This window comes from Chelonoidis abingdonii, chromosome 19 (assembly GCF_003597395.2).
Source record: "Chelonoidis abingdonii isolate Lonesome George chromosome 19, CheloAbing_2.0, whole genome shotgun sequence".
NCBI classification, from domain to species: Eukaryota; Metazoa; Chordata; order Testudines; family Testudinidae; genus Chelonoidis; species Chelonoidis abingdonii.
In genome coordinates, this window is record NC_133787.1 from 28,331,653 (window position 1) to 28,349,574 (window position 17,922).

Here is a 17,922-nt window from a genome sequence, read left to right on the forward strand (position 1 = left end):
CCTGGTGGTTGTTTTGGTTGTCCTCCAGTTTCAGCTCCTACAGTAGGACTGATTTACATTGGAGTTGAACAATCGAATTTTATTGCCAAAGACAGCTCTCTCGGAGCTCCAGATGTCTTGAGCTGTAAGAAGGCTGCTCTTGCCTTACCAATCTTTACTTTGATGTCTGCGTCCTGTGCCACCCTGCTGTCGATGATGCTACCTAGGTAGGTGAAGGACTGCACTTCTTCCAAAGGGCTTCCATTCAATGTGACTGGGTTGTGTTGCTGATCGGAATTAATCCTAAGGATCTTGGCTTGTCCTTGTGAATGTTGAGGCCAACATTTTAGAGATTCTCCCAGACAAAGACATCATCATCCTTATGGAGACTTTAATGCCAAAATTGGCCTGAAACACAGGAAGAACAAGTCATGGGGACCCACGCTCTGGAGAGATGAGTGAGAATGGAGAGGATTGTGGATCTGTGTGCACTTAACAACCTGTCTAGGAGGTAGCATCTTTCCTCACAAGCGGATCCAAAGTACCTGGGTATCACCGCAGGTACAACAGAAAATCAGATCGACCATGTCTGCATTAGCAAGAAGTTTCCGAAGATCCTTGCAGGACGTTGAGTTAGAAGAGGAGCAGACGCGGCGTCCGACCATCACTTAGTGGTGGCTAGATGAAGCTGCTGAAGCAGAGCTGGATAGTACGTTAACAGAAGAGTGAAGTACATACGTCACCTTCTGAAGGACCGTAAGACCAAGGAAGATTTGGACTGATGCTGAAGAATAGTTTTTCAGTATTACAGGATGGTCTGAGGAAGAGGAGACAGTGTACTAAACAGATGGCAGAAAGTGAGAGACACACTTAGGTATGTATCCAGAGTGCTTGGAATTAAGAACAATCGCAGGAAAGAGTGGATCACAGCAGAGACTTGACCAAGATAGAAGACAGAAGAAAGAAGCAGCAGTCAACAACAGCAGGACTAGAGCTGCAAAGGCCAAAGCTCAAAAGAGTATGCTGAAGCCACAGAGCAGTGAAGAGATATTAGGAAGGACAAGAGAGAGTATTGGATGAACTGGCGCAGAAGCGGAGCAGCAGCAACAGCGGTAACATGGAACAGCTGTATGATACTACAAGCGACTGTCTGAAAGTTCAGCAAGCCAGAACGTCCCCGTTAAAGACAAGCAGGGAAAGTCTATAACAGGAATAGAAACAGATGAACAGATGGCGGAGCACTTTGAGAACTCCTGAACAGACCAGCACCACCAAATCACCAGACATTAACCAGCCAACGAAGACCTCCCGATTAATAGCGATAAACCAACAGAGATGAGATCAGAAAAGCCATCACCATGATGAAGAACAGGAGGCGGCTGGACTGATGACATCCACGCAGAGGCCCTGAAAGCAGACCTGGATGCTTCAGTGGAAATGCTGTACTCCCTCTTTGAGAAGATATGGGAGAGAAGTGATTCCGGCAGACTGGAAAGAGGGATAATCTCATCAAAATCCCAAAAAAGGAGACCTTAGCAACTGTGCCAATATAGAGGAATCACACTCCTGTCGGTGCCAGGGAAGGTTTTCAACCGAGTTCTCTTAGAGAGAATGAAGGATGACATCATTCCACAGCTACGAGATGAACAGGCAGGTTCCGGCTGAACAGATCATTGCACGGACCAGATAGCACGCTTCGCTCATAGTCCAGCAGTCTGTGGAGTGGAACTCCTCGTTGTACATCAACTTTGTTGATAGAGAAAGCGTTCGATAGCGTGGATAGAGAGACCCTCTGGAAGCTCCTTCGGCACTACGGCATTCCAGCAAAGATGGTCAACCTAATCAAGAACTCATATGATGGTATACACTGTAGAGTGATCCATGGAGGGCAGCTCACTAACAGCTTCCAGGTGCGAACTGGAGTCAGACAGATGCTTGTTGTCACCACTTCTCTTCTCCGTCATTGATTGGATTATGAAGACATCCACTTACGAGCGTGAGACCGGAATCCAGTGGCGTTGTGGACCAGCTTGATGACCTGGACTTTGCTGACGATCTTGCACTTCTTTCGCACAGTAAAGAGCAGATGCAAGAGAAGACCAACACTGGGGCAGCACGTCATCACAGGTTGGCCTCAACATCTCACCACGTAACAAGAAACTATAAATGTTGTTGGCATTGGTTTCAGGCAAGTCAAAAAAGGTGGGGGGGAGGGAGAACATTTTGACATTATGTACTGCTGAGCTGGTTGGAAGTGAGGCAATACTTATTTCAGGGTTGCTGAGCACACAACAGAGGTCAAGAGCAGACAGATGCTGGATAGCCAATTTCAGCATGCTCCTGCCATGCTCTTTTTTCTTATGTCATGTGTTTTCATTCATGCTGTTTTCAAATGATTCTCATCCTTCCTCTCTCCCACAAAACTTCACTCTGGAATGCAGCTCCCTGTAGAATAAAATCTAAGTCCCAAAGTCAGTAAAATCTTCTTTTGTGAGGAAAGCTTCTGACTAGCTCTAAAAAACAGTAATGCTTCAGTCAGACCCTGCATTTAGATGTGTGCATTTCTCCCTGGTATAGCTCAGCCTTCATTCATGATGCAGCGTGAGAGATCCATGCCGTAGCGTTCATACAGTTGCATTCAGAGATGGTATTCAGGGCTTGGAGTGAGCTGGAGCACAGAGCAGCTCCGGAACAGTGGAGCTGCAGGTTTTTGCTGGGCTGGAGCAGAGCCGGCGCTGTCATAGTAGATAGGTAAGGGTTATTTTCTTTTACCTGTAAAGGGTGAACAAGGGGAACCAAACACCTGACCAGAGGACCAATCAGAGCCTGGATTTTTTTAAAGTCTGGAGGGAACTGGAAACTCGGGGCTTTTGTTTTCCTCGCTGTGAGTAAACAAGCTTTCCTCCAAACTCCATCTTCGTTCAAATATGCTACTTAAGTGTGAGTGCAAAGGAAACAAAGTAACGGCTGTGTGTGCTTTGATTGTATTTCATGGGTGTTGATTTGCTGGACTGTTTTAATTGGGCTATCTTTAAATCAGAGTTTATTTCTATTTTCTTATAAGCCAAGAGCCTGTATTGATCTCTTAATGCAGTTTATTGTTCTGTATTTTCTTTCTTTTTATATAAAGTTTTCTTTTTAAAACTTGTGGAAGTTTCTTTCCTAGTGAGGCAAAGGAGGAATTTCTGTGCAGGTTAGGGAGGGGGAAAAGTACGGGAAAGAGAGAGAGAGAATCAGCTCTGTTCCCTGGTGTCTCTGGTGCTTAAGGCTTGTCTCTTTGGAGAGACGGAGACCAGTTTCTTGGTATTGTCATGTAAAGAGATTGCATCAATCCCCTCAGAGCGGAACAACGGAGAGAGAGGGAGGAGGGAGGGGAGATCATTCCTTTGCCGGTAGACTCATACTTCTGAGTCTTGGGGGTTCTCCCAGGGAAAGTTGGGGAGGCCAGAGAGGGGGGTCCCCCCCAAGGAATTTGGGGGAACCCAGGCTGAGAGTAGCCTCAACACTATCTGGTGGCAGCGAGATAAGATCCAAGCTGGGTATAAGCTTGGGGAGGTTCACAGTAAGCACTCAGATTTTGTACGCTAAAGTCCAGATTTGGGACAGACGTTTACTACAGGTGCAGCTCCAAAGCCCTGATGATATTCATACAATAAATTTCAGAGCCATGAGATAAATTGCATACATCATCCAACTTTAGCAGGCAGAGTGAAGTTTAGGCTGTCAGTGCATCTCCCTGGGACTTATTGTAAAATTTTAGTCTTAATGTAGCTTCAAACAGCCACCACATGTCAACCTGCCACAAATATATTTCTTCCTGCTTGTTTCCGCCATGACCCCTGCCGATCCCCTAACACAGTGAAAGAGTCAAAGCATTCAATCCTGCCCTAGTGGAATATTTAAGGTCTGATATGCAAATCTTTTCAATCTAGACACAGGAGATTTTTCCTTTGTGTTATCTCTAGTTGATGGGGACCTTAAGCTAGGATTCTGCAGATATGAGTTTTATTCCTGGTTCTGCCACTTATTTGTCCATGTGACCTATGATAAGTCACTTCACCTGTTAGTGATTACGTTTTCCCTTCTACATTTTGTTTGTCTTGTCTGCTCTGTAAGCTCTTCAGGGTGGAGATTGTCTTTCTACGTCTATGGACAGAACCTAGCTCAGTGAGATTGTGACCTCAGTTGAGATCTGTAGATGTCATTATATTAGAAAGGGGAGATTGAGCTTTCCACTAGCAAACACAGAATTTGCTTCCAGCTTTGAAAATTTTTAAACTACCAGACTTGAAAAGGTGCCATTTTTTTATATAGAAAATTATTTTAGGTCTGTTTGAGAAGTATTTAAAATATAGTCCTCATAACTATTCTCACCCTCTGAATCCTGCATAATGAGACCCAGGGTAACCAGAAATGCAGGTCATCCTCACAGCAAAAACATAGACACAAGATTTTTGTCAGGGCTGATGGTATTGGGAACTGGTAGGCCAATATGAGCCCCACAGCTTGCTAAGTCTTTCTGGAGGTCACAGATAACCAGAGGATGAGTTGCCTCCTTGCCTGTCACTTGCATGTTAAGCAGGAGTCTTTTCTCAGCTCGTATAATATTTATACCACTGTCAGTATATCAGATTCAGAGTTTGCTGGACTTTGTGGCTACACTCCAGACTTGAACTTCTCCATTCTTTATTCATTATAGGTGTGAGTCTACCTAACCCAAAATACAGCTAATGTTATGGGGCGTGATTGTCCTTTAGTACTCTCTACTGAGTTCATATGGAGCTGCATGTAGTCCCTACCTCAGTTTCCTTTCTCAGTAATTCAATTTCAAGCACTCTTGACATTTGATTTGCTGATATCCTAATTAGGACTTATTTAGTACAAAATCTCCTACAAAAGGGGCCACAACAAAAAAGTCCCAAATAAATAAAAAGTACTTCTGCCTTTGAGAATGCTGCTTCTTGCTGGGACCCCTTTTCTCTTTCCCTGTATCTTCTCAGATCCTGTGTATCAGACCACCCAAAATGTTTAAAAGCGCCATGCCAGGTGATGAGGACTGACCAGTAAGCCGTACTGCCTCATCACCATCAGCAATTGCTTGCTGGCTCTGCTTCTTTGTGTCTGATATTCCCAGGAGACTCAGCGCTTTCTCATTGTTTTCTACACAGAAGAATGCTTTCGCTAAAGCTCAGGTTCCTTTTGTTCTTCATCTTTTCCCTTCTCTATTTACTTAAGTACAATTGGTCTTGATTTACAAAGTCAGCACAGTATTTCCTCGTTTAGTAGTTCATTTTCTTCAAACATAGCAATATAGGAATATATTTCCCTTTTCCAATTGCGCCTCAGCTAGCCTATTTCCCCCTGTAATTTAACACTGGCACGAGGTGTCCTCCCTGTGATTCCAATCTGTTTTAGTGTCTTTGCTCCCGCCTCTTAAAGAAAATTTACTGTCTTTCCCTGGGGGTCCTATCTAACAAGCAGAGACAATAATCCTCCTGAACATTAGGTTTCTGACTTGCTATACAATAACTGGGCAAGCACATTATTACTATCCTAAGCCCTTTCTCTCTTGTCACTTATCCAGACTAATAGCACAGAAACATGGACATTTACTACCTCCTAAAGAGGGACCACCTACTTATCTAATTTTAGGCTTCTAGTGAACAATGAGTTTATAAATGGTCATTGATCATTCAGGGCTTTTACCTCTGGTGCTTTTAAAAGCTATATCCATGCAGCTGTTTTCTTAAACTTTCTCTCTCGCTGTTTTTTGTCTATTCATATCCCTCAGGTCTCACACAGAGACTACGAGGAGGAGGAGGATAACAGACAGGTTAGCAAGAATAAGACATACGTCAGTGTGTGTGTGAGAGAGAGAAATCAAGTATTACACTGGAGTAACTTACATGTAGCAAGGTAGATGAAATGAAGAGCGTCATTCAGTTAAATATATGGAAAACATGGAAAGGGGTAGGTTTCCTGTCTCTGCCCAGGTCACTGCCCCCGCAGCTCCCATTGGCAGAGGCAGGCAGCAGAGCTGCCTGGCCATGCCTCTGCCTAGAAGCTGAGTGAGGGAGATGTCACTGCTTCTGTGGAGCCCCCTAGGTAAGCACCACCCAGATCCCACCTCACCGTGTCCCATGCCCCAGTCCCCTGTCCTCTCCGACACCCAAACTCTGCTTCTGGGGTGGGGGGCAGGAGTGTGGAGCCAGATAGTGAGCCTGACGGGTCTGCCAGCCACCCCTGTCCCCACCCTCGTAGAAGTGGGGGTTGTTCTGCCAGCCCCACCTTCCCCAGCAACAGTGGGGGTCCCACCCACTCAGGACCCAGGCCGCCCTCTCCCAGTACCCACAGGGCCACCGGGCAGCCACCCAAGTTTTAGTCAATGGTATTTTTAATAAAAGTCATAGGGCGTGAATTTTTGTCTATGGCCTGTGACCTGTCCATAACTTTTATTAAAAACATCCATGACTAAAACATAGCCTTTCCCATGCATAGGGAACTTGGAGCTGCAGTTAGGGTTCCTATGGGAAGTGTGCCCAGCTCTAGGGTTAGGGTTCCTGTGGAGAGGGAACTTTGGTCTAGGGTTTGGGTTCCTATGGGAGAGGGGTCTTGGCACTAGCATTAGGGTTCCTGTGCAGAGGGGATTTGGGGCTCAGGTTAGGGTTCCTATGGAGAGGGGACTTCAAGCTAGGATAAGGGTTCCCACGACAAGGAAATTTTGGGTGTGGATCAGGTTACCTACGTGTAAGGATTTGGGGCTAGGGTTAGGGTTCCTCTGGGAAGGGGACTTGGGGCTAGTGTTAGGTTTCCTGTGGGAAGAGTGCCACGCCCTAGGGTTAGGGTTCAATGGGGGATGGGTCTTAGGTCTAGGGCTAGGTTGGTTACTAGGTTGGTTCATATGGGTAGGTTACTTTGGGCTAGGGCTAAGGTTCGTATGGGGAGGTTACGTGGGGCTAAGACTAGGGTTCCTATGTGTAGGGGACTTGGCAATAGCATTAGGGTACCTATTGATAGGGGATTTGGGGCTAGTGTTAGAGTTCCTATGGAAAGGGTGCCCCATGCTAGGTTTTGGGTTCTTATTGGTAAGAGACTTGGGCTATAGTTTAGGTTCTTATGGAGAAGGTATTTGGGGCTAGAGTGAGGGGACTTGGGGCTAGATTTAGGGTTCTTATGGGGAGAGGACTTGGAGCTAGGGTTAGGATTCCTGTGCAGAGGAGACTTGGGGCTAGCATTAGGGCTTCTGTGAGGAGGGGAGTATGGGCTAGCATTAGGATTCTTATGCGGAGGGGACTTGGGGCTAGGATTTGGGTTCATACGCTGATAGGACTTGGGGATAGGGTTAGGGTACCTATGGGGAGGGGACTTAGAGCTAGATTTAGGGTTCCTTTGGGGAGGAGACTTCAGCCTAGGATTAGAGTTTCCATGAGGAAAGGACTGAGGATACGGGTTAGGGTACCTATGGGTAGGAGATTTGGGGCTAGGATTAGGGTTCCCCTAGGGTGAGTGTTCCTATAGGGAGTGGTCTTGGGGTTAGGGTCTGTATGGGTATGTGACTTGGTTAGGGTTCCTTTGATGATGGGACTTGGGGCTAGGGTTAGGGTTCCTGTAGGGATGGGATTTGGGGCTAGGATTAGAGTTCCTATGGGTAGTGGATTTAGGGCTAGGGCCAGGTTTCCTATGGGGCGGAGAATCGAATTAGGGGTGCCGATCAGAGGGTGCCCCGCTCTAGGTATACCATTCCAGTGCCGAGTGGACTTGGGGTTAAGGTTCCTATAGGGACAGGACTTGGGACTATGGTTGGTGTTCCTTTGGGGAGGGGACTTTGGGCTAGGGTTAATGTTCCTGTGGGAAGGGCGATCTGCCTTACAGTTAAAGTTCCTCTGGGGGAGGTGTCTTGGGTCTAGGGCTACGGTACATATGGGGAGGGGACTAGTAGCTAGTGTAAATGTTACTATGCAGAGAGCACCCCCACCTCAGTGGTAGGGTTCCTATGGATAGCGCACTTGGAGCTAGGTTAGGGTTCCTATGGTACAGCTCCCCACCCCAAGGTTAGGTTACCTATGAGTAGGGCTCCCAGGCCTAGGTTTAGGGATTGGATTTCATTATTTATCACAATACCTTCTCTTTCATAAATAGGACTGCTAATATCAATTTCCATCTCTGCTGTCAACACATTGTGTGACTCAGCAAAGGTCTCAGTGGCTGTTTACTTGTCTCTGAAATAGTCCCCACAATATTTCAGAGGTGGTCTAAAGTTTATTAATGTTTTAAAAATTCTGTTGTATCTTTGAATGAAAAGCAGTGGGGAAGTCCTAATTATTAATAGAAATACACTATTTGTAATTATCCCCCATATTAATAGATACTGTTCCTAGATTCAAAGGACACAGTAGTTTCCACATAGACACATCCCTCTTAATCTTCCAAAGATTGTGATAGTTCATTTCTGTGAGTTACATTACATTACAAGGAAAGATGCCATTTCAAACAATTCTGGTGAGGTTCCAATTCAGTTTTGAATCAGGCTTGTCCTTGATTTAGCTTGTGTTTTACTTTATACCCTTACAGTTTTCAAAACTAAAGGAAAGTATAGAAAACAATATCTGGGAATATGAAACTGAAGCCTAAACATTTCTATGGGATAGTTAAGATTGGACTGCAGCCAGTCCTTGTTCTAAATATTCCTAAAATGTAGCACAACATTTGAACATTCCGAGAGCTCTGGAAGACACTGAGCTTTGAAAACCTTACAAATCTACTTCTTCTGTTGGGATAGTGTGACTATACTTACCCCTTATCTTGGAACTATTGTTTAAGGGTTCAGACTGGCCCACACTGTTTCTGTCAGCCAGACTATTCTGTGTTCTCAGAGATATTGTGGCAAACTGATTTTTTTTTTAAAGCAAACAGCATTTCATGTCAATGGTCCTAGCACTCGTAAGCTTTCTTGAAATTTTCTGAAACTTACAAAGGTTTACTTCACTCCATTGTGGTTTGTAAATATGCTATATGAGATTTAAGAGCTGTAACAGATGTTCAACCTAATGTCATTGGAAGGTTCTGGAAATCCAGTTTTGGTCATTGTTTTGTGCCAAGCGTTTATTATAGTCTACTAAGACCAAAGAAATTAGCCCAAAGTCTGTTCAGAATGGAAGGGGATATGGAATACTGATTTTGACAGCGAAATAATGACTGTTCTTTTCATTATTCTACAGTTGACTTTATAAATTGAAACAAAATTACTTTCTTTACTAACAAAATTCAAAGATTAAGTTGAGCTGAAGTTTTTTAAAAAAGGCATTGTGTGTGCTACAAAACCAGAAAAATACTGTGTAATTTGTATCACAATGTACCACATGTATCTGGGCCCCATTCCTTCAGCTGTTATGCATGTGAAGTAAATGGGGACTATTTGTTCAAGTAAGGACTGCATGATCTAGCCCTTTATTATGATAAACACATGATAAACTTCTATTTGTGGAAGAATTTTAAAAAACTAGTAATGTTGGGGACAACTTACTGTTGTCGACACACGTGAAAAATAAGCATCTGATGTTAATCATATTTCTATATTATGATGACTTCAACAGTCATTTACTAACTTTGATGAAAATGATTGTCAGCTAATTTTTGGGCAATAACCCTCCAATTATAGAGGGCATCTGCTACATTAATAGCCCGGGAGACTGCCTGTTTGCTTTAAAGAGTAGGTGCATGTACAATTAAACTTTTGCTATGTTTCACTGTGTTCTCAATAGGAACACTGACCATTATGCACTACATGGCTTACAAAGCTGTGATAATGAAGCAATTTTGTTCTGAAAACCTGTACATCAAGGAAGCATTAAAGCTCATTAACTGAGTGCATCTTTCTCAACAAAACCTTTGAGAAAAATTGCACCATAGTGGGAGGATATAATAGTACAAAAGCATGGAGCAATTTGTTTAATAACTGTGACTCCATAGCAAGTAAACATTTTCACACAATTAGTCTATTAGTCTAATAGTTTGCTAAGACAGAATTTTTTTTTTTCAAAGTTTAGCATCTTCATTTTGCATAATTCTTCTTAACAACATTCAGTGGTGATATGTTATGTTCCCTTATCATTGGGGGCTGACCCAATCTTTCAAGCTGTCTATCTGTTGTACAGAATCGTAGGACTGGAAGGGACCTCAGGAGGTCTTCAAGTCCATTCCCCTTTCCTTCAGTGCAGGACTAAGTAATATCCCTCACAGTAATATCCCTCACTGGTATTTGTCTACTCTGCTCTTAAAAATCTTTAAAAAACCCAGAGATTCCACAACCTCCCTAGGCAATTTATTCCAGTGCCTAACCACCTTGACAGTTAGGGAGTTTTTCCTAATATCTAATCTAAACCGCCCATGCTGCAATTTACACCCTTTTATTCTTGTCCTATCCTCAGAGGTTAAAGAGAACACTGTTTTTGTCCCTCCAACTTGTAACAAGTTTTTATGTACTTGAAAGCTATTATCATGTCCATCCCCCCCTTTGATTCTTCTCTTCTCCATTTTTTCCAATGTTCCCTCATAGGCCATGATTAAAGGTCTAGAAAACATTTCTGTTGCCCTTCTCTGGACTTTCTCCAATTTGTCCACCTCTTTCCTGAATTGTAGTGCCCAGAACTGGACACAATACTCCAGTTGAGATCTAATCAGCGCGGAGTAGGGAAGAAGGATTACTACTTTTGTCTTGCTTACAACACTCCTGCTAAAATATCCTAGGATGATGTTTGCTTTTTTTTTTGCAACAGTGTTATGCTGATGACTGATAGTTTGCTTATGACCACCAGATCACTTTCTGCAGTACTCCTTCCTAGTCAGGCATTTCCCAATTTCTGTGTGTGTAACTGATTGTTCCCTCCTAAGTCAAGTACTCTGCATTTGTTCTTATTGAATTTCAACTTATTTACTTCAGATCCTTTCTCCAGTTTGTCCAGATCATTTTGAATTTTAATCCTTTCCTCTAAAGTGCTTGCAACCCCCGCCCCCCAGCTTATCATCTGCAAACAAGATAGAATAACTATATCTAGTTATCTCAACCCCATGTGATGGGGTGTGGAAAGTAGCACACAGTTTAACAGCAGCTGGGCAGGCCATGAAAGCTGGGCTTCAGTTTCACAGGGTTTTTCTAGGAAACAAGGGGTGCACTTTCAACGTGAAGCAGCAAACATATAGTCTGTAGGAGGCTTTAATCAGCAAAGAATGCTGGATGCAGACCTACAATCTATTAAGGAGCAGGTGCAAGTTGTGGAGCAAATCTTATTCAATTTACTTATTCAAAACTCCTATTACGGGGTAGATTATGCCACTCTTATCCACATTCAATAGCATCTTACCACTCAGTCCCATTAAGGTAAGACAGGACCATTCAGTATGTGGCCCACCTGTGTTTCACACTCTCACTGACCCCCTTGGTGTGGCAGTACCAGGGGCCACTCTCACAAAAGCTTTCTGTTAGGCTCCTAGGAGATCTGCCATCTGCTCTGTTTGGGTAGGCTGTCTCCTCCTCTCCTCCCAACTTCATTGACTACTGCTTTCTGTCTTAAGGCAACCTAAGATGTGTCCTGGAAGACTCAGTCTGCACCTCCAATAGTAATGTTGAGGGTGGGCCCCTTCCAATAATACTCCATCAGAGCTGTGGTGGGATTGCAGCAGCAAGGGTCCCTCAGAGTTTTGTGCTGCGATGGTGTTGGTGAGGCCCCCATTCCCCAGAGTTAAGATTAACAGGACATTTCCCACCTCTTGGAGTTATTGATTTAGTCTATCTGCATACTCCGGCAGACATCTGTCACACTCAGGTCATTTTTTTTCAAGCTTTTCTTTGACACTTCAAGGGGAAAAAACTTTTTTTTCTTTTTAAACAGAGGATGAGATTGTGATCTAATCACGTGAGTCCAAGGAGCTGGGGTTCTAAGCAGAAATCTATAGCACCTATGCTTTAATATATGTCTGAGTCCCATTGAAATGAGTAGGATTCTGGAGGAGCTAAGATACTCCCTCTAATGAGGAAAGGTGACCAACCTAGCTCCATATGGTATGACAGCACCAGCCAGTCAAACATTTCTATCCACCACTTTTCTAATATAAAGTTGGTAGCACTTACTGCTGTTTTCACATACTGTAGGTAGTAAAATTACATGCACACCACGCAGTGTGCCAGTGCACCATGTTAGTAATCATGTTTTCCTGTACTTAGTTTTACTCATCTTTAAGCAGGGGAGGTTTGTTTAAGCCTTGTTTACCTCTCATTTGGAGGATATAAAAACAGCTACATGCTACTAATATTTATTGTGAAGTGTTTTCTGCAGTTCTTTTATTAATATTTGCATTTTATCCATATACCCGAGTAATAAAAGCTGTTAAGGTCATGGTGGATTAGTTGGACTTTAATGTAATTTGATATTTTATAATGATTGCGTAAAGTATTTGTGCTATGCTTGTAGTCTAAGAATTACACACACATCCCAATATAGATTGAGATATTAAACAAAAATGCAATGAAATAGTGAACATAATAACCCCATTACTTTTCCTAATTCCCAATTTTGTATATGAAGGTTAAAATTTGTCATACTGTGAATAACTCAGCTAATATTTATCCTTATGCTAAAGCCTTTACTCATGTTGAAGAGTACCCTACTTTGAGTAGTCCCATTTCTTTGATTAATTTAAACAGATTTAAAGGCACATACTTCCTGCTAGGCATTGTGGCTAGGTTGTTATACTTCCTGCTGTTCATTCTGTCTACTTATGAGAGTATTGACAGCTCTGATAGTTCACGCAGCATATTTCCATGTGTGTCAATAACAACCTTATATAGCTCTAGTATCTTTGTGGAGCTGTTATTCATATTAGGCAGAAGAAATTACAGGGGATAGTCCAAGAGGTCATTTGGATTTTCTACATTCTTGTGGCATTAAAGAGTTTGGGTGTACTGAAGAAGGATGAAATATTTGCCTGTAATAAAAAAAAAAAAAAAGGGGGGGGGGAACCTCAGGAAAAGGAATCTTCCCCTAAAATAGTGGGCCAGTTATTCCTCTGTAAAAGGGCAACTATAGAAGTCACCATTAGTGACTCTTCTGCACTGAGAAGTAAATCTGAACTAGGGCCAAGCAATGTAAGATGGCAAATTTGCAATGTAGAGTTACCCCCAACCTTTGCCCTCTGTGAGTAACGATGGGTATCCAACTAAGAGCATTCATTCCGTGCACAATCATGATCGTTCATGGAAAGGATAAACAACTTGACATCAGAAACAATGTGCCATGCAAAAGCCAATCATCCTGTTCAGTGGGGAAAGGCACCAAGGGAAATTAGAAATTATAGCTGGTAGTGATGACTGGGAAGCATACAGTTTCCTTCCTTAACTGCTACTACATAGTATCTGAATACTTAATCTCAGTACTGTCTGCTGAATAAGAAAAATGTCTACTCTTCATTATCTTCTTTTGCTTGAATTGTGTTGTTTACCATGCTTTGATTTCTTCTTCAAGCCAAAGCTGGTTGATGATTTGCCTGCTGTTGCTCAACCTGTAGCATCTTCCCTGATTTACAGCCAAGAGATCTCCTCAACCAGAAAGCAATTTTTGTTAATTAGTAGCACAACGTTTCAAAGATGAGTTTTTCAGTCTTTTAATTTTGCAAAGTTTATTTTATTTTAACGCCCTTGCAAGCTGCTCTCAATAAAGTTTATTAATGTTAATAGTAGTCAAGTCATTTACAATTACCGTGATACTGTGTTGGTTAAGACAAGATGACAAAAGAAGACCCAGATTAGGTACTAGTTGTCCTATCCTTACTACTAGAAGCTTTTATTAAGGTACCAGTAACGTATTTTGAGGGCATTTTTGAGACATTTCTGAGTAATAGTTCAGATATTTATAGGAAGGTATTCTGAAAGGACTTTTCGGACACTGGCAGTTTATTATATCATTGCCACCAATTGGAATTACAAACTGTGGCTCCCCTATGCGTATATTTTGTCTGCTTTAACCTCTCAATAACTGTCATTTCCTTTTATTAGCTAATAAAACTTTATTTAGTTTACTATAGATTTGGGTGCCAGGATTGTCTCTAGTGTAAGCTCCAGAGCAGGGCTCAGCAACCTTTGGCACATGGCCTGCCAGGGTAAGCCCCCTGGTGGGCCAGACCAGGCCAGTTTGTTTACCTGCTCCGTTCACAGGTTTGGCTGATTGCAGCTCCCACTGCCCGCAGTTTGCCGCTCCAGGCCAATGGGGGCTGTGGGAAGTGGCGCGGGCCAAGGGATGTGCTGGCTGCAACTTCCCACAGCCCCCATTGGCCTGGAGCAGTGAACCGTGGCCCGTGGAAGCCGCAATCAGCTGAACCTGTGGACCTAGCAGGTAAACAAACTGGCTTGGCCTGGCCCGGCCTGGCCCAGCTCATCAGGGGGCTTACCCTGGCAGGCCGTGGGCCAAAGGTTACTGACCCCTGCAGTAGAGTACCAAATGATACACAGTAAATGACTGGTCTCTGGGGACTGGAAGCAACCTAAATGTGATGTGATTTTTGGTGTAAGTAAACTGGACTTTGTGATAAAATGGTTATCTTGGTGGCAAGATAGACTGGAGAGTTTACAGTGACTGTCTGTGATTTCATGGTAAGATTAGTATAGTGATCTAGGAGTTCACACTTGTTGCTGATTTGGTGAAATCCAATTACAGAATACACCACCAGTTTGGGGGTGTTTGCTCTGTTTCCTGGAAATCTGCCCTGAGGTAGGCATTCACAGTTGTGAGCCAGCATGACAGATACTAGTAATCCTATCCTTACCACTAACAGCTTTTATTCAGGTACTTTATTTTGAGGCTATTTTTGAGACATTTCTAGGTAATAGCTCACATGTTTATAGAGATTAGCAGGTAGTGAAATCACTGTGGGCAGAGTCTTCTGAGACAGGTTACCCCCCTGTACCCTGACAATGTACTGTGTTGACTTTCCATGGAGCTATGCCAATTTATACTAATTGAAGTTCTGAACTCCAATTTCCAAATGCGCTCCCATTGAGAGCAGTTACTTTCGCAAATGATTAAAGATGGACCTTAACGTTCAGATTTGTTTTGCATATGCACTCTACCTGACAGACTGGGCTTGTAATTTGAGCCCATTTCTTCAAAGGACATTTTCCGTGGGGGCAGTAAACTGGCATTTCCACTGCTGAAATATCATTTCCAGAACTCCTGTTTCTGAGTAGGATGATACTTTCTGGTCCTTAGGACATACTGTGATGGATAATAAAATGACTTCTATAGGCACTAAGGAGCTCTGGGCTACAGCTGGGTGAATAACTGATGTTTCAATTCACTAACAGTTCTGAAAAATAATAAACACAATTGTGTTATTGGAACCAAACCCAAAAATTCAGAAAAATTTCTGGTAAATCGAAAAACTGACCAAAAAGTCCTTTATTTTCCAGATGGTTTTTAACATAAAAGCAAAAAAAATTAAGGGCTAGATTCACAAAATGACCAGAGAGGGAGGTGATGCTGCCCAATCTCTAGCTCGGATGCTCACACGGGAAAACTGAGTTCAGTTTCCCCATCATTTTGATGTGGAGCAGCAGCATGAACTCAGGTCTCTCATGTAAGTGCCGTAACCCTGGGTCTATAGAATCATTCTCATTTTCTCTCTTTGGTCCAATGAGTTTTGAAGTGCTTTTGGAAATTTCCCTGGAAATTTATCTGCATATTAGGCACTGAAACACCTTTAAAAATCCAGCTACAGTCTTTAATTACATGGTCATATATTATTTTTTTCTATAGGACTTTTAATGTTGGACTTTTTAATGCAGGTTTAGATTTTCAAAGCAAACTTTAAAACAACAATAAAAATTCTGGCATATGAAATCATATTGGTACCCATGTGTTTCATCAGCAGAACTGGAACTCATAGGCCCAGAGCATAAACCTCTGCCACTTGACCCAATGAAGGAACTTTTATACCAGTAGTAGGTTGCCATCTATGTGGACCAGCATTAGAGGGGGATTTGCTGTTGTATGTTTCACAGAAATTTGAGGACAGCAGAGGAATGCTGAGACTCAAGAATCTTAAGTTCCTGAACAGATTCTGGAGAGGATTGTGCATTAAAGGCCAAAGACCCTTCAACTTCTGTTCCCCCACACAAAGCCGTCACTAGGAGGGTGTGGGGCCTGGAGTGGAAGTGATGTCATTTCTGGGAACGACCTTGCCTGGGGCAGGTAAGGGACTCTAGGGGAGGCGGTGCCTTCCCAAACATCTAGGCGTGGCCCTGCCAACACTCAGCCCCCCAGATCGCCACTTCGGCGATGATATTGGGATCCAGGGGGCTGGAGCCACACCACCCGCCTTCCCAGGGCTGCAGAGGTCATGGCAACACCACACGCTCTCCCTTCCAGCACTCCATGACTGGGAAGGCTGCATCGACACCCCCATGTGCCACCCTCCTGGCACGCTGTCCCTTGGGTGGAAGGGGCAAGCCTGGGGGTAGTCTCCCCCAGCCAGCAGTTCCCCCACCTCTCATGTGTTGCTGGCCAATTGCACCAGTCCACAGGGCCCCCCAAAGTGCTGGGCATGGAGTGGTCATCCCAATTCGCCATCCTCTAGGGATGGCTCTGTCCCCCCCCGAACCTGATCCCTTCTGTCCTATCCGCCTCCCATCTGTTCTAGTCTTGTCTCCGGTCCCCCATCCTAGATTCTCATCTCAGTCCCATCTGAGTCTCCACCCTTCTTGCCCAGCCAGTCTCAGTCTTCCACCCTCAGGTTCCTCATCTGATCTCAGAATCCCCTCCCACTGTGCTCAGTTCCATCGTCCTCCACACAGTTCCTTATCTGATCTATCTCCCTCTTCACCCTCCTTCCTTGCTTACTGGCTCCTTGTCCAAACTGAGTCTTATTCTCCCAGGAGCTCCCAATATTAGTCTGTCCCCGCCAGACTACTTGTCCCAATCTTCTTCTCCTACATCCCTCAACCCAAGTCCAGATTTTGTCTCTTCTACATTTTTGAGGAGGTGTTCTCCTTCATGCTGCTGGGGAGTACTGAGAACACAGGAGAGAGAGTCTCCCTAGCTCTCAGTTATGGTGCACGATGCAACAGAAGTCCACAGCCACCATGAAAAGCAACTTCAGAGAAAGTCCTGCTCATCTCTTGAAGCCTTGGGATGGAGCATGCATACTCTGGACAGCACAGAGGAGCTGTGAGGGGCTGGAGCATGTTCAGTGCAGATAGACCCTTCAGAGAACTTAGCTGCCAAATGCTACATCTATACTGAGCATGTGAGAACTGCCATTTTTGATGCTTATAACTTGGCCAGATTTGGCGCATCCCTGACACCAAGGTGACTCCTTTTCCTTTCCTGCCAGATTTCAAGTTCCTCCTCCAAAGCATTGAGCAACTCTAGTGTCTCCATGAACTGTCTCTATGATTTTTTTTAATGTGGTCAAAACACATTGTCCCTCATTCTCGTTCTCAGAAACAGCTGCACCATATTTGCTGAAACTTTAAAACTGTAGCCTGAGACAGACCTCCAGCATACCAAATTTTATCCCAAATAGTTAGTCTGGCAAAGTGACTAGCAATTGGAAACATGATGCTATAAAGGGAAATGCTGGGAAATCTGACCTATAGGAGGCACAGTCAGCTCCATCTACAATTATATTATTTTTGGTAAAATGTTGATATTAAAATAGCATGTAATTGCAGGCTGTCTTGATGATGTTTGCTTTTAATTAGTTCATGTCTCCAGTGAACCACTACAGATTAGGTCATAGACTTAACCTTTCCAGGGTCATCTATTCAAGCCAATGAGTAATTTTACCACATCAGACTCTCATTTTGTTTTTGTTTTTGTTTGGCTGGTTTTTGGTTTATGTTGTTCAAGAATGTTAACTGACTCTTTAGACATTGGATTATAACTGCAGCTTTCC

The 17,922-nt window shown here is 43.5% G+C and overlaps 1 long non-coding RNA gene across 1 annotated transcript in view; it reads left to right on the plus strand.

Annotated features, from left to right (window-relative positions):
• The window catches only part of LOC142047929 (uncharacterized), a 38,324-nt gene extending 21,150 nt beyond the window's left edge, over nt 1–17,174 (plus strand). Inside the window, exons 2-3 of the long non-coding RNA XR_012657248.1 lie at nt 16,028–16,217; nt 17,007–17,174. This is a non-coding gene — a long non-coding RNA (uncharacterized LOC142047929). The remainder of the gene's footprint in view (nt 1–16,027; nt 16,218–17,006) is intronic.
• Nucleotides 17,175–17,922: the final 748 nt, after the last annotated feature.